This window comes from Rhinoraja longicauda, chromosome 18, assembly GCF_053455715.1.
Source record: "Rhinoraja longicauda isolate Sanriku21f chromosome 18, sRhiLon1.1, whole genome shotgun sequence".
NCBI lineage: Eukaryota > Metazoa > Chordata > Chondrichthyes > Rajiformes > Arhynchobatidae > Rhinoraja > Rhinoraja longicauda.
Window position 1 is genome coordinate 30724647 of NC_135970.1, and position 14154 is coordinate 30738800.

Below are 14154 nucleotides of genomic sequence, written 5' to 3' on the forward strand. Positions count from 1 at the left end.
TTATCTATGTTTCTAATAACCATTATCCAGCCACTGGCATCTGCTATCTTATTGAGTATGGGACCTTAAGGATCTGTTTGTCACCAGTGCCATGAAGGTTAGTAATGACTGGGTTTGGCCACCACCTCATCCACCATCCAGCAGCCTTGCCCAAAACAACAATGGCTGTTGCAAGAAAATAATGATTGGAAGTCACGAGTCTTTTGCAAAGTAAGGTCTTTCCAGACAAAGTTTCTCAGACCAGTTCAATAGACAATAGATGCAGGAGGAGGCCATTCAGCCCTTCAAGCCAGCACCGCAATTCAATGTGATCATGGCTGATCATTCTCAATCAGTTCCACGTGGAGGCTAAATCATTGGATGAATTTCCCCATACCCCCTTAAGAGCTCTATCCAGCTCTCTCTTGAATGCATTCAGAGAATTGGCCTCCACTGCCTTCTGAAGCAGAGAATTCCACAGATTCACAACTCTCTGACTGAAAAAGTTTTTCCTCATCTCAGTTCTAAATGGCCTACCCCTTATTCTTAAACTGTGGCCCCTTGTTCTGGACTCCCCCAACATTGGGAACATGTTTCCTGCCTCTAACGTGTCCAACCCCTTAATAATCTTATACGTTTCGATAAGATCCCCTCTCATCCTTCTAAAGCCCAGCCAAAGAAGCCACAGAATTTGCACGATGCTTCATATGCCCTGAAGTCTCCCAAAATTAGCACGCATGAAGAACCTCATTGCTTCTCTATCAGAAAACACCAGGGCAGGTATGATGAGGATGGCCAGGAGATCAAGGTGCTAATTAAATTCAAATGCAAGGCATTCACATCTGGAAGATCCATCGTGTCTCACGAGAAAGAAGCAGTGAGACATCTAAAGGCATCTAAAGGCAGAGGTCCAAATTAAAACCAGAGGAACAGATGGATAGAGCACCAGAGCTGCAACAAGCTGCTGAGAATAACGTGCAGATTCCTCAGCATTGTCAAGACCGCCTATGGCCCAATCATCTAAACCTGTACCTTTCTCTGAGAGCCAAGAGGAGAGATGACTTTCTCAAGGTGAGAGAGGTAATCAGCACCCTGATGGTTTAAAAAAAACTCTTCAACCATAACTCTGAACTTGACCAAAGGACTTTTGACCCAAATGCACAAATTTTGACCCAATTGCAGAAAATTATCCAGTTCAGCATCATCATCACCGCTGGTCAACAAAGAAGTTGAAAAGGTCACATGCAGAATACAAAATAACAAAGTCTTGGGAGCATACATCATTCCTGCACCAGTTCAAAAACTTGACAGAGGAGAATTTCAGGCAAATTCACAACCTCATCTCCTACATGGAGGGAGATCATGTCAGAGGCTCATAGAGTGATGGTGACCATCCACACAAAAGGAGATAAGAGTGACTACAATATCTACAGAGCTGTCTTCTTGGTGTAATTGCCAGGGTCATCCTGATAGCACCAAGCACCATTTTAACCTCAAAATACTCTTTGGCTCCGTCAATCAAGAGGGGCTGTGGAGCATCCATGTCAGTATTGAGAGCCCACAAAAACCTTTCTCCGTCGTATCTTTGCCTCATGATGCTGTGCACGTGTTGACCTTGGCCATTGGATCCATACCAGACCTAATCTCAGTGTATACACAAGGAACTGAGGTTGCTGCTTTGCAAAAAAAAAGACACAATGTGCTGGTTTAACTCAGCGACAACATCTCTGGTGAACGCAAATAGGCAATGTTTCGGGTTGGAACCTTTTGGATCTGAAGAAGGGTCCCAACCCAATATGTCTCCACTCCTTGTTCTCCAAAGATGCTGCCTGACCTGTTGAGTTACTCAGCACTTTGTGTCTAACCTCAGTGCTGGCTGGGTGTGACATTACCCTTTCCTGCCACAATGGGTCATCTTTTCTCCTATAAACTTCTACCGGATTGTTAAGCTGCAGAGGAAAATGGAAACTGTTCAAATTATGTCACCTCCATGCCTTATCAAGACCATCTCAACTACAATTATTGAGCTGTGGTAACCAAATTACATCTGTGTAGGTCCATGCTAAAGGCCATCAAAGAATCCAGAAGTACGGGCCTCACAATTAACATTGGTAAAACAAAGCTCCACTACCAATCTGACACCTAATAAATAATGTTAAACTATATTGTGCACCCTGATATTATTCTCTTTGAACTATCTGTTGTACTTTATGGATTGATGGTATTGGTACATAGTATGATCTGATTCAATTGGATAGCATGCAAACAAAAGTATGACAATAATTAACCAGTGCCGATCCCAATACCCACTTGCCCCACTGCAAAGTACAGGCCTCCAACAATGAAAGCTAATGACAGGACCCTGACAAACGGGTCGCATCTCTGGAACCATTCCTCAATGAAAGGAGACATCAGTGCTGAAACTCACCATCATCTTCAGAGTGCCAACAGGACCTTTTGTCGTTTGAGGAGGAAGGTGTTTGAAGATCAAGGGCACACACTCAAGTTTCAAGCTCATTGCCTACTACCCAACGGGGATTCCTGCATCTTCCTGGGACATGAGATACATACAGCAGGCATCTCGAAACAGTGTAGATATACACCCAATGTTGTCTTTGAAAAATCAACTGATTGGATAAGCAATGCATCAGTTTCTCCTCCCAGGCCATGATTCGCACACCAGTGAGGGCTGAATTACAATCATTGATCTCCTTTGCGCAGGCCACATTGCTTATTTGCTCAATCCCAGCCTCCCAAAACAGCCACGCTATTCCAAGCACCATCATTGCAAGGTGGAAGAAGGAAACATTTAAGGATATTCTCGAAGACCACTGGAGAACATGTAATGTTCCTACCGACTCATGAGACTCGCTCGAGATGGCATTGTGAACAAATCAACAGCAGACCACAGAAGCCCAGGGTAAAGAGTGGAAGGAGTGCACCACCTCACAAACTCCCTAACATGACCTCCACCAAAGGGTTCATCTCAGGTAGAGCCTCATCAGCCACCTAAGAAACCCCAAATATAGAGTCATCCTCAATTCTAAGGGCCATCCCACAAGAGAAGAAAATAGATCTAGATGGGAAAGCAGTAACAATGTCACAAGTATCTAAAGATGTTTCCACAGCATCGAAGAGTTTCTGAACATTTGACTATTCAAAGCCCTCTTACCTGCCACGTGATTTTATTTGGAGACTCAAAGAACTGCAGATGCGAGAATCTTGAGTAAAACCCAAAGTGCTGGAGTAACTCAGCAGGTCAGGCAGCATCCGTGGAGGACACAGATAAGCAATCCAAAATGTTGCCTGTCCATTCCAACTACAGACGCTGCCTGACACGTTGAGTTACTCCAGGACTTTGTGTTTAATTCGATTTCAAATCCTTATTTTAATCAAACGTCTTATTTTTCTGCTCCACCTCTTCCATTCCCAATTATTTTTCCTCAAATTGATTAAAATCATAATTCCTTTTCTACCCAAAAGGGGAGGCCATTTGAAACTGAGGTGAGAAGGAACTTTTTCACCCAGAGAGTTATGAATTTGTGGAATTTCTGCCACAGAGGGCAGTGGAGGCCAAATCACTGGATGAATTTAAGAGAGAGTTAGATAGAGTTCTGGGGGCTAGTGGAATCAAGGGATATGGGGAGAAGTTGGGCACAGGTTACTGATTGTGGATGATCAGCCATGATCACAATGAATGGCTGTGCTGGCTCGAAGGGCCGAATAACCACCTCCTGCACCTATTTTCTATGTTTCTACGTTTCAAATAGAAGTTAAAACAATTAGCAAAAACCATCCAGACCTAATGTAGATCTTTGAAATTCCTTATATATTTTTATTTTGGGTCACACCCCTCAACTTTATCATTTCTTATTCTGGAGTGTTCGTTTGCTGTCATCAAGCTGATGGATGTTTATGCTGAGGAATAGACTGCTTTTCATTTCAGGCAGTACCGTGAAGATGAACACAGCCGGTGAAGGGTGTAGGGATCTCCATCAGAGTACCTCTACTTAAGCCTCAGTAGAACGCTAACATCACCACAACAACTGTGATGGTTTCCTAATCTGCTGCCAGGTCTGTCTCGCATTAAATTCAACTGTATGAAGAGAAGCTCGGTGCTTAGTCATTAACAAACTAAAATGAGTTTACTAGATTCATACGGAAATAACGCGGAGATTATAATACAAATCATTCATGCATTGCAACGCCAACTTAAGATCTAAAAGAGTCTGGGAATTAATTTAATGCCATCAATAAATCACAATAATAGAGCCACATCCTGCATTTCAGTCTATTTAGCCACCTGTTCTAAATCTGTATGTCACTGACGTTTTTAGCTGTTTGAAGTCACAGCAGCACCAGGAGGTTGCCAAGTATTTCTCTCTGCAGGCAAGGACAGCACTTCAATCCAGTGTTCATTTTCGAGGAAAGCTGTTCATCTTGGAAATAATGAGTTGGGGGCAAAAAAAGTATTTAGATTTCAAAATTATAATACCTTATTTACGTAACACCTCTTGCACAAAACTGGATGGTAAAGACAAAAACGTATGATACCAAAGTATAATTTTCTAAAAGTGTGGGGTTAGAAGATTTATTTGCTGGTCATCATTGTAAAATAATACTTAAAATTAATCTCCAGAGTGCCTTTTTATGGCAATGCCTTATTTTGTATGTAATGAAATCAGTCCAAATATTTGAACTAAAGATGAGTGTCAGTGTTAGAGAATAAAAAGCTTATTGCATTTTCTGTGCAGTGTTAAAAGACAGCTCCATGTCTTTCATGACAAGAGTTACTACAGTCTGAAGCTCCCCCTTGCCTTGCCATTATGGTCCAAATGAAGATTCCATCAATCCCAGGACAAGTTTGTACAATTAAATATAAGTTAAAACTGCAGGGCATTTTTTATGCATGATCATCAGACTCATTCCAGTCAAGTACAGGCTTGGGAGGTTGCAGAGTAATTCAGTGTAGCAGTATGGCAGGAGAATGGGGGTTGAGGGGGAAAGATAGATCAACCATGCATGAATGGCAGGGTAGACTCGATGGGCCGATTGGCCTAGTTCTGCTCCTATAACTGATGAATTTATATCATACTCCTGGATTTACTGGAACTACTTTTTTTGGGGGGAGGGTGGGGGGGGGGGGGGGGGGGTGGGGGTGGGGACAGGGTGGAGTGGAAAAATGCCTGAGGCTTTAAATGAAAAGGAAGGACAGCACAGCAGGGACAATAAAGTCACACCAGGCCTAGTTATTGGGCATTCTGTCCGAATTTCAGGAGGAGTCTACCAGAATGGGTTTACATTTTGTGAGCTGAAATTACACTTTTAATCTGTGTCCTGGGATGCATTCAGAAACAGTTGCACATAGTGTCAGGGCTCTTCCCAGCCAGAGAAGAAATGATTGTGTAATCCCCGTATCAATCTGGTGACCACACTTCTGTAAGTGACTTAGATGCACATAACCTTCTGTTTATTGCCCTTACCTGGAAAATCACACATTGGAAGAAATTGCTGTAGTTTCTGGTCACTCACACTTGCTCCATTCTGAGCAAATGAACTGCCTGCTCTAATATAGATTGTCTGGACACAATGGCCCCGTCACGAACTCATTGTTTAACACTACTGTCAATGGACACACATCCTAGCGAGGGAAGGCGATCAACCGGAAGTAGTTGTGCACGTGGGCACGAACGACGTCGGGAGGAAGAGGAAGGAGATACTGCAACGTGAGTTTAGACAGTTAGGAAGAAGACTGAGAAGTAGGACGTCGAAGGTGATTGTCTCTGGACTGCTACCTGTACCTCGTGCTGGTGAGGGCAGGAACAGAGAGATCGGGGATATGAATGTATGGCTGAGGGGCTGGTGCAGGGAGCAGGGATTTTGATTTCTAGACCACTGGAATCTCTTCTGGGGTAGGGGTGACCTGTACAAAAGGGACGGGTTACACCTTAACAGCAAGGGGGCCAACATTCTGGCAGGTAGGTTTGCTAGTGCTACAAGTGTGGCTTTAAACTAAGTAGTGGGGGGGGAGGGGTTGACAAATTGGAAATATGAAGATGGAGTTAAAGGGGAAGCGAATACAGGAGAAATTGCAAAGGACTCTCGAATAAATGGGAAGGGAGGTTCTAGAAGGGATAAGAGAGTAAGGTCAGTAAGACCAATTGTGACCGGTGTGAGAGGGGAGGTGAATACCGAAGTTAAAGTGTTGTACTTAAATGCGCGAAGTATAAAAAATAAAGTGGATGAGCTTGAGGCTCAGTTAGACATTGGCAAGTATGATGTTGTGGGAATGACAACATCATAATCCCTACTTTTAATCCCTTCATCCAAGTCATTAATGTATATTGTAAATAGCTGCGGTCCCAGCACCGAGCCTTGCGGTACCCCACTAGTTACTGCCTGCCATTCTGAAAGGGACCCATTTATCCCCACTCTTTGCTTTCTGTCTGTCAACCAATTTTCTATCCATGTCAGTACCCTACCTCCAATACCATGTGCTCTAATTTTGCCCACTAATCTCCCATGTGGAACCTTGTCAAAGGCTTTCTGAAAGTCAAGGTACACCACATCCACCGGCTCTCCCCTATCAATTTTCCTAGTTACATCCTCAAAGAATTCCAGAAGATTAGTCAAGCATGATTTCTCCTTCGTAAATTAGTCAGAAAGTTGTAAATCTGTGGAGTTCACTGCCTCAGAAGGCAGTGGAGGCCAATTCTTTGAATGCATTCAAGAGAGAGCTAGATAGAGCTCTTAAGGATAGCGGAGTCAGGGGGTGTGGGGAGAAGGCAGGAACGGGGTACTGATTGAGAATGATCAGCCATGATCACATTGAATGGTGGTGCTGGCTCAAAGGGCCAAATGGTCTACTCCTGCACCTATTGTCTATTGTCTATTGTCATAAAACAAAGAATAGCCACAGTTAATGCACTAACCTTCAGTCGATGCTCAATTGTTGTTCATTGTCTCTTCAATATAATTGTGATGGCATTTGATGCTTTCCATAGTACAGTTGTTCGTTACTATGGAGGAGAACAGGGTATGAGGGGCAGTAATACGGGGTATCAATTGCACCAGAGGGGATTAGATATCTGGGATACCAGCGATAGAAGAAGACACTATGAAAAATGTTCAGCAGTGAAGGAGAGGTTGCAGATAAAATTAAATGGTGGTATTTTGTTTCAGAAAATAGTTTTATTGGATAACTGGACAATTTATTTGTTTGGAGACATGATCTGTTTGTTTATTTGAAGGATGTGGATGTTGCTGGTGAGAACAACATTTAATACCTTTGATAAAGGGCTGATGGGCACTTTCTTGAACCTCTGCCATTTGTCTGAAAGTGCTCCCGCAATGTTGTTAGTTAGGAAGTTTTAAGATTTAAATCAGGTGATGGTGAAAGAATAGTAATATGTTTCCTAAATTAGTGTGGTGCATGACAAGAAAGGGCTAAAGAAATGGGGGCCTACTTCCCTTGGCCCAATTGTATTGTTGATTGAAACCTTGGCTTTGGGTAGTGCAGCCAAAGTAGCCTTAGCTAGCAACTGCTTTATTGATACATAACTGTGTGATGATTGATGGAGTGAACACTAAAGTAGATGGAGTCGATGTTTTGGGTGGTAGATAGGTGCTATATATTTGGTGCGTTCATTATTGCTAATTATCTAAAAAAAGAAGGCACTAATTTTGCTGAAACAAAATGGATTCAGTGAGACAGCAGCAGGGAAGCCCAAACCAAAAAGGTTTAAGTAAAAGACACAAAGTGTTAAGTAACTCAGAGGGTCAGGCAGCATGCCTGCAGAATATGGATAGGAGATAGAAACAAGGAACTGCAGATACTGGTTTACAAAAATTGCAACTCTCAGTTCTTTTAAATCGAGGCTGAAGACTTTTCTGTTTGACGCTGCCTTTTATTAAATCAAATAATTATTCATTTTTTACACTGCACTTTAACTTTTATTTTTGTATTTTATACCTGTCTTATTCTATTTTAGCTTGTTTTTATTTTCTATTCCCTTTGACTGTTTTTAATTGCTTTTAGTTGCTCTTTAATGTTTTATGTAAAGCATTTTGAATTGCCTTGTTGCTGAAATGTGCTATATAAATAAACGCCTTGCCTTGCCTCGCCTTATAGATAGGGTATCTTTCAGGTCAGGTCCCTTCTTCAGACTATGAGGAAGGGTCCTAACCTAAAACATTGCTTATCCATGTACTCCAAACATGCTGCCTGACCTGCGCTACTCCAGCGCACTATGACTATTTTTTGATAAACCGGCACCTGCAGTTCCTTTTGTCTAATGTTTAACGACGTGTGCTTATTCCATTATGGCCAGATCTCCAAAGCAACACAGACAGATTGTTCAAGCAAAGATCATTGTGATGAAGTTGCTAATATGAAGAAGTAATTCAATTTGAGGCTGTGCTGCAATGGGTGATTGCTGAAGGACACATTGACTACAGCACTGTTTAGAAAATACATCCAGACATTACCCCTTCATTAAATCTCACCTAATCTAAGCTGAAGCTTTAGGTTGTGATTTAGTGAAGGGTAGCGTGGAGCTCTTGGACACAACTACTGAGGATGTTTGGTGAAGAAATTCTGTGATTCAATGAGGGAAAACAAAGAGAAGGATTGGTTAGGTGAGGAGAGTGGGCAGAGAAGTGGCAGATGGAATATAGTGTAGCAAAGCGTGAAGTCTTGCATTTTGGTAATCGGAATAAAGGTGTAGATTATTTTCTAAATGGGGAGAGAATACAGTAATCGGATGTGCAAAGGGACTTGAGAGTGCTGGTGCAGGATTCCCAAAAGGTTAATCTGCGAGTTGAATCAGTAATCAAGAATGCAAACGCAATGCTAGCCTTTATTTCGAAAGGGCTTATATACAAAAACAGGGATATAATGCTGAGGCTCTATAAGGCACTGGTCTGGCCGCATTTGGAATATTGTGAGCAATTTTGGGCACCATATCTGAGGAAGAATGTGTTGGCTCTGGAAAGGTCCAGAAGAGGTTTACAAGAATGATCCTAAGAAAAAGTAGGTTAACATATGATGAGCGTTTGACAGCACTGTGCCTATATTTGCTGGAGTTTAGAAGAGTGAGGGGGGGGCCTCATTGAAACATACAGAATAGTGAAAGGCTTGGATAGAGTGGATGTGGAGAGGATGTTTCCACTAGTGGGAGCGTCTAGGACTAGAGGTTATAGCCTCAGACTTAAAGGACGTTCTTTTGGGAAGGAGATGAGGAGGAATTTCTTTAGTCAGAAGTTGGCGAATCTGTAGAATTGTTTTGCCACAAAAGGCTGTGGAGGCAAAGTCTGTAGGTATATTTAAGGTAGATGGATTCTTGATTAGTACGGGTGTCAGAGGTTATGGGGAGAAGGCAGGAGAATGGGGTAGGAAGGAGAGGTAGATCAGCTTGATGGGCCGAATGGCCTGAATCTACTATCTCTTGATCTTATGATCTTATGATAAAGAAAATGGTTCCAATATTCTGTTTACAGCAGTTTAACTGTGCATTGAACTCAGGATTTAGTCCCTCTCACACCCCACCACCACACTATGTTGCTCTCTAGGAAGGAAAAATACCCTGTAATCATAGTAATAATTCCCCCATAAAAGTTTCTCCTCAAAATAGAATGTCCAGAGGTTTGGAGCAATGAAAAACATACTTTCCCAAGGAAACCTTCCAGGCATGAATCTGCAAACTCACACGAGTTCCACACAGTAAATCTTCACAATCAATCTAATACAACGAGCAGAATACGCTGATTTTTTTAAGAAAGGAGATCGAGTCTATTAATTTAGTCTTGAAGGATTTAGTTTTTCAATTCTGCATTCATTCTGTCATGTGTGTTTCATCCCCTATCATGCCTCTTCATATTCCTTCATGTCACCTTCTCCTCTGCACCAATGTTTGACCAGTCTGTACGTTCTGGGCTTTTTATGTACTGATCACGTCACACATTTTAGTTTTAAGAACTGAGCGTACATGTTTTAAGAGTGAAGATTGTCCCAGGCCTCTGCTTCGTGCCTTTTTCAAATGTTTTGATTCAATCACATTCTTAAAAAAAGGTGAAACATTTAATGGCGTGCGTGTTCTAGGATCTGACTCATGAGTATTAAGTGACTAGAGGAGAATCGAAATCTGTCCCATGGAGACTGTGAAGATTCTAAACGCTAAGTCTCAACTTGGCACTCAATAAATCCAGAAGGTCATCAAATGATATAATACATAAGTCATAAGTCATTTCTGCACAATCAATTTAGTGGCCATCCCCTCAGCCTTCCCCTTTTTCCCTATAAAAAAAAATCCTTTACCAGTTTTATGCGTTCTCTGTGTGGTATGATACTGGTGTTTAAGATTTTAGATAGGCGCATGGATATGCAGGGAATGAAGGGATATGGATCACATGCAAGCAGAGGAGATTAGTTTAACTTGTTCGGCATGGACATTGTGGGCTGAAGGGCCTGTTCCTGACCTGTATTGTTCCACAGAAACAAAATGCTGGAGTAACTCAGTGGTCAGGCAGCAGCTCGAGAAAAAGAATAGGTGATGTTGTGGGTCGGAACTCTTCTTAAGACTAAAGAAGTGTTCCGTTCCGAAACGTCACCTATTCTTTTTTCTCCAAGGATGCTGCCTGACCCGCCGAGTTACACCAGTGGTTTGTGTCCATCTGTCGTATAAACCAGTATCTGTAATTTCTTCCTACACACTGTACTGCACTATGTTCTATTCTCTTTTGAAAGTTACTGTTTTAATAGATATTTCATCGTCCTGTCAGACAATGCATTCTTAAACTTAATTATATTTTTAAAGGAAAATGAAAGACCTCCCTTTGCTGGAAACCTAAAATGGAAACAGAAGATGCTGCAAACATTTGATAAAGGCTGTTTCGTAACTCAGCTGGTCAGACAACATCTGTAGAAACAAAAACAACTTACATCTCAGGCCCAAGACCTTTGTCAGAACTGGGAAAGAGGAAAGAAGCCTCCAACATTTTCTGTTTTCATTATTAATTTTTTTAATAAGTTTGCTCAATGTACACAGACATAGAATATACCGACATAAAAAGTACAGCTCAGGAATAGGCCCTTCTATGCCGAACATGTTGCCAAGATAAACTAATTGTCTATTGTCTATAATCCCATCTACCTGCACGTGATGCATGTAACTATATAAAAACCTTTCAAATGCCATTATAATATCTGCCTGCAGTACCACCCCGACAGAACGTTCCAGACACCCACTACTCTCTGTAAAAAAACTTCCTCACATTTCCTTGAAACTTTACCATTCTCACCTTTAACCTATGTCCTCTCTTCCTTAACCCTAGGAAAAAAAGTTCATTCTTTTTCAATGATTTTCAAGATGTATCCTTTAACTATCAATCCTTCTGTCATTGCAAACAATATTTTCTGACTGTACAAAAGCTTTCAGCTGCTTTAACATGAACTATCTCATCCCCTGTAAATCTCTTGTGCATGCACGTCCCCAATCTCCCAACAGCCTTTATCAAATGTGATGCCCCAAATAGCAGAGGCTGGCACAAAGTGTGCTGTCATTTTTCGGAGGTCATCGGGCTGGTGGGAATGAAAATTTAGATTGCACAGTTGCTGCAGTAAGGGACATTTTTCCAGTAAGAATGGAAAGTTAACTTTGGTGAGAATTTCAAGCATTGGGAAGAATTGGAATAGAAAGCACTCCTGGTGAGATAAGGATCTCCTCGCGACATGAGTTGCAACAGTTGATTTAAAATCCTTCAAAGCTCTCATATGCTCCACATTAATAAACCACTTGCATAAACTGTTCCAAATCTGCTCTCTACATATTCACTCTACTCAGCCACAGTTTATTGTATTCCTCATATTTGTTTTCAAAATTGTGCCTGGTATCAAACTTTGATATCGATCCACTTGCATTCATCGCCAAGCCATTCATAAAAAAATAAATCAGTAAAGTTTCTTTGAGCCCATCTTACCATCTTGTCAAAAAACTTCCATTCTTGCAGATGCTTTCTAAGACTAGCCATCCCCATAAATTTCTTGCCAAGTTTTCCTTATGATCTAATGTCTCATTCACATGAGACATTCATCTGAGGACAACTAGCTTCTCATTTTCTCTGCATCATGATCTTTTCAAATAGGGCAATTAAATTGCTCGAGTAATCACCTTGACTACTTTGATTAACCTAAATCATACTGTGTTTTTTTATCTCAATTTTATTATTTATGCCGTTAGCTTTAGATCTGATCACACCAGCATTTGAGTCAGGAGGTATTAGTCCAGAGAGGCAAGAGAGTCAAGGGCGTTGTATTGCCATATGTCTTGAAACAGAACAATGAAACTCTTACTTGTAGCAGCACAACAGGTTTGTAAACACAGTACTCCATAGATAATATAATAAACAAACAATCAAGTTTAATTAAAAAAATTAAAGTATCAGTTTATTATCCCTTTTCTGTTTCTGAAGTAGACACAAAATATATAATTCATGAAGAAGTGTCTCGACCCGAAACATCACCTATTCCTTTTTTCCAGAGATACTGCCTGACCCACTGAGTTACTCCAGCATTTTGTGTCTATCTTCGGTGTAAACCAGCATCTGCCTTCCTACACAATTTGTCTGTTTCTGAAGTACTTCATTTATAGAACATAGAACAGTACAGATCAGGAACAGGCCCTGCGGCCCACAATGTCTGGTGCATTTCTGTGATATGTTTTTGAATATCCTTAAGGTTGGGAAGGTACTATATAAATTGAAGGTGTTTGTGACTCCAGGTGGATCGGAAGAAGGAAAAGTTGTATTCCTCAAAATGTGCCATGGGCAAATTCAGGAACCACTCTGTGCATTACAAGTGTGCTAGTTTTGCTAGTGCTATACCTTGCCACTGACAGGCACAAGGCAGGTTTAAATTTCAGAGTTTGCCCTCAACTCAGCTAGGACTGGCTGTTCTCTAATTTCCCTACTTACCCCCTTCTTCCTTCTATAGGAAACAGGGAGCAACATTCATCCCTTTACCATAATTATCCTTCCATGTATTTTGGGAAAATTATGAATTGCACATTTACTGCCCACCTCCTGCCTTGTGTTATGTGATTTATGTGATTTGTTAACCTCTCCATGCTTTATTTTGCAATTATTTCTAATAGTTATTTTATCTTGAACAGTTGTCTTTCCTGACGCTCGTCCACAACATCAGATGTGTTGTCAAATCATTAAAAACTCCAGTACAGATTCAGGTTCTTTGCCCATCAGATCAGCACTGACCATTAATCATCTCGGGTTTCATTTTCTAAAATCTCATTTTCAATTTCATCTCCAAAGAAATGGGAATAAAATAAGAATCCCACTCATTCCACTCTCAAGAATAAAATGACTTTCTCTGTTTCTAAGTGATCCTACCTGCCATAGAGTTACACAGCACAGAAAGAGGCCCTTCGGTCCACTGTGTCCATTCCAACCATCAAGTGCCCATTATACTAATTCCATTTACCAAGAGATAGTCTGTGCTGTCTAATGTCTCTCCTAAGGTACAGCAGAGGGACAGCATGATGGCATAGCAGTAGAGCTGCTGCCTTACAGCACCAGAGATCCAGGTTCGATCCAGACAAAAGGAGCTGTCTGTACAGAGTTTGTACTTTCTCCCTGTGACCTGCATGGGTTTTCTACGGGTGCTCCAGTTTCCTCCCACACTCCAAAGGCGTACAACATTGTAGGCTTTGGTTAAATTGTAAATTGTCCCTAGTGTGTGTAGGATAGAGTTAGTATGTGGTGATCGCTGGTCGGCGCGGACTCGGTGAGCCGAAGGGCCTGCTTCCGCGCTGTATGTCTAAACTATGCCTTGTTCTTTAGCTACATTCTGTTCACATACTTAAGAGGTTCTTAGGCCAAGTATTTCTATCACAAGGTGCAGCATTGTAGGCCAGAAAATTTGCCTGTGAAGTGCAGTGCAGGACTCACCATGAAAGTCCCAAGTATTCCTTCTGATGTTGAATTGAAGTGGTGGTAGGTTTCTCAATTAAATCAGAAGAAAGATCGGCAGAAGTGGTGTTAATAGGCACAGTAGCATAAATATACTGAACAAGCAGAACGTTAACATGCTTTAGGTAAAACTCATTTGGGTGATTGTTTCCTGCATGCTTAAAGAAGTAGAGATGTGATGCATTGGGACTTAAG

At 41.4% G+C, this 14154-nt stretch overlaps 1 protein-coding gene across 5 annotated transcripts in view; it reads left to right on the plus strand.

Moving 5' to 3' along the window:
- The window catches only part of LOC144602371 (synaptotagmin-7-like), a 391187-nt gene that overhangs the window by 279683 nt on the left and 97350 nt on the right, over nucleotides 1-14154 (plus strand). The window lies entirely within an intron of this gene.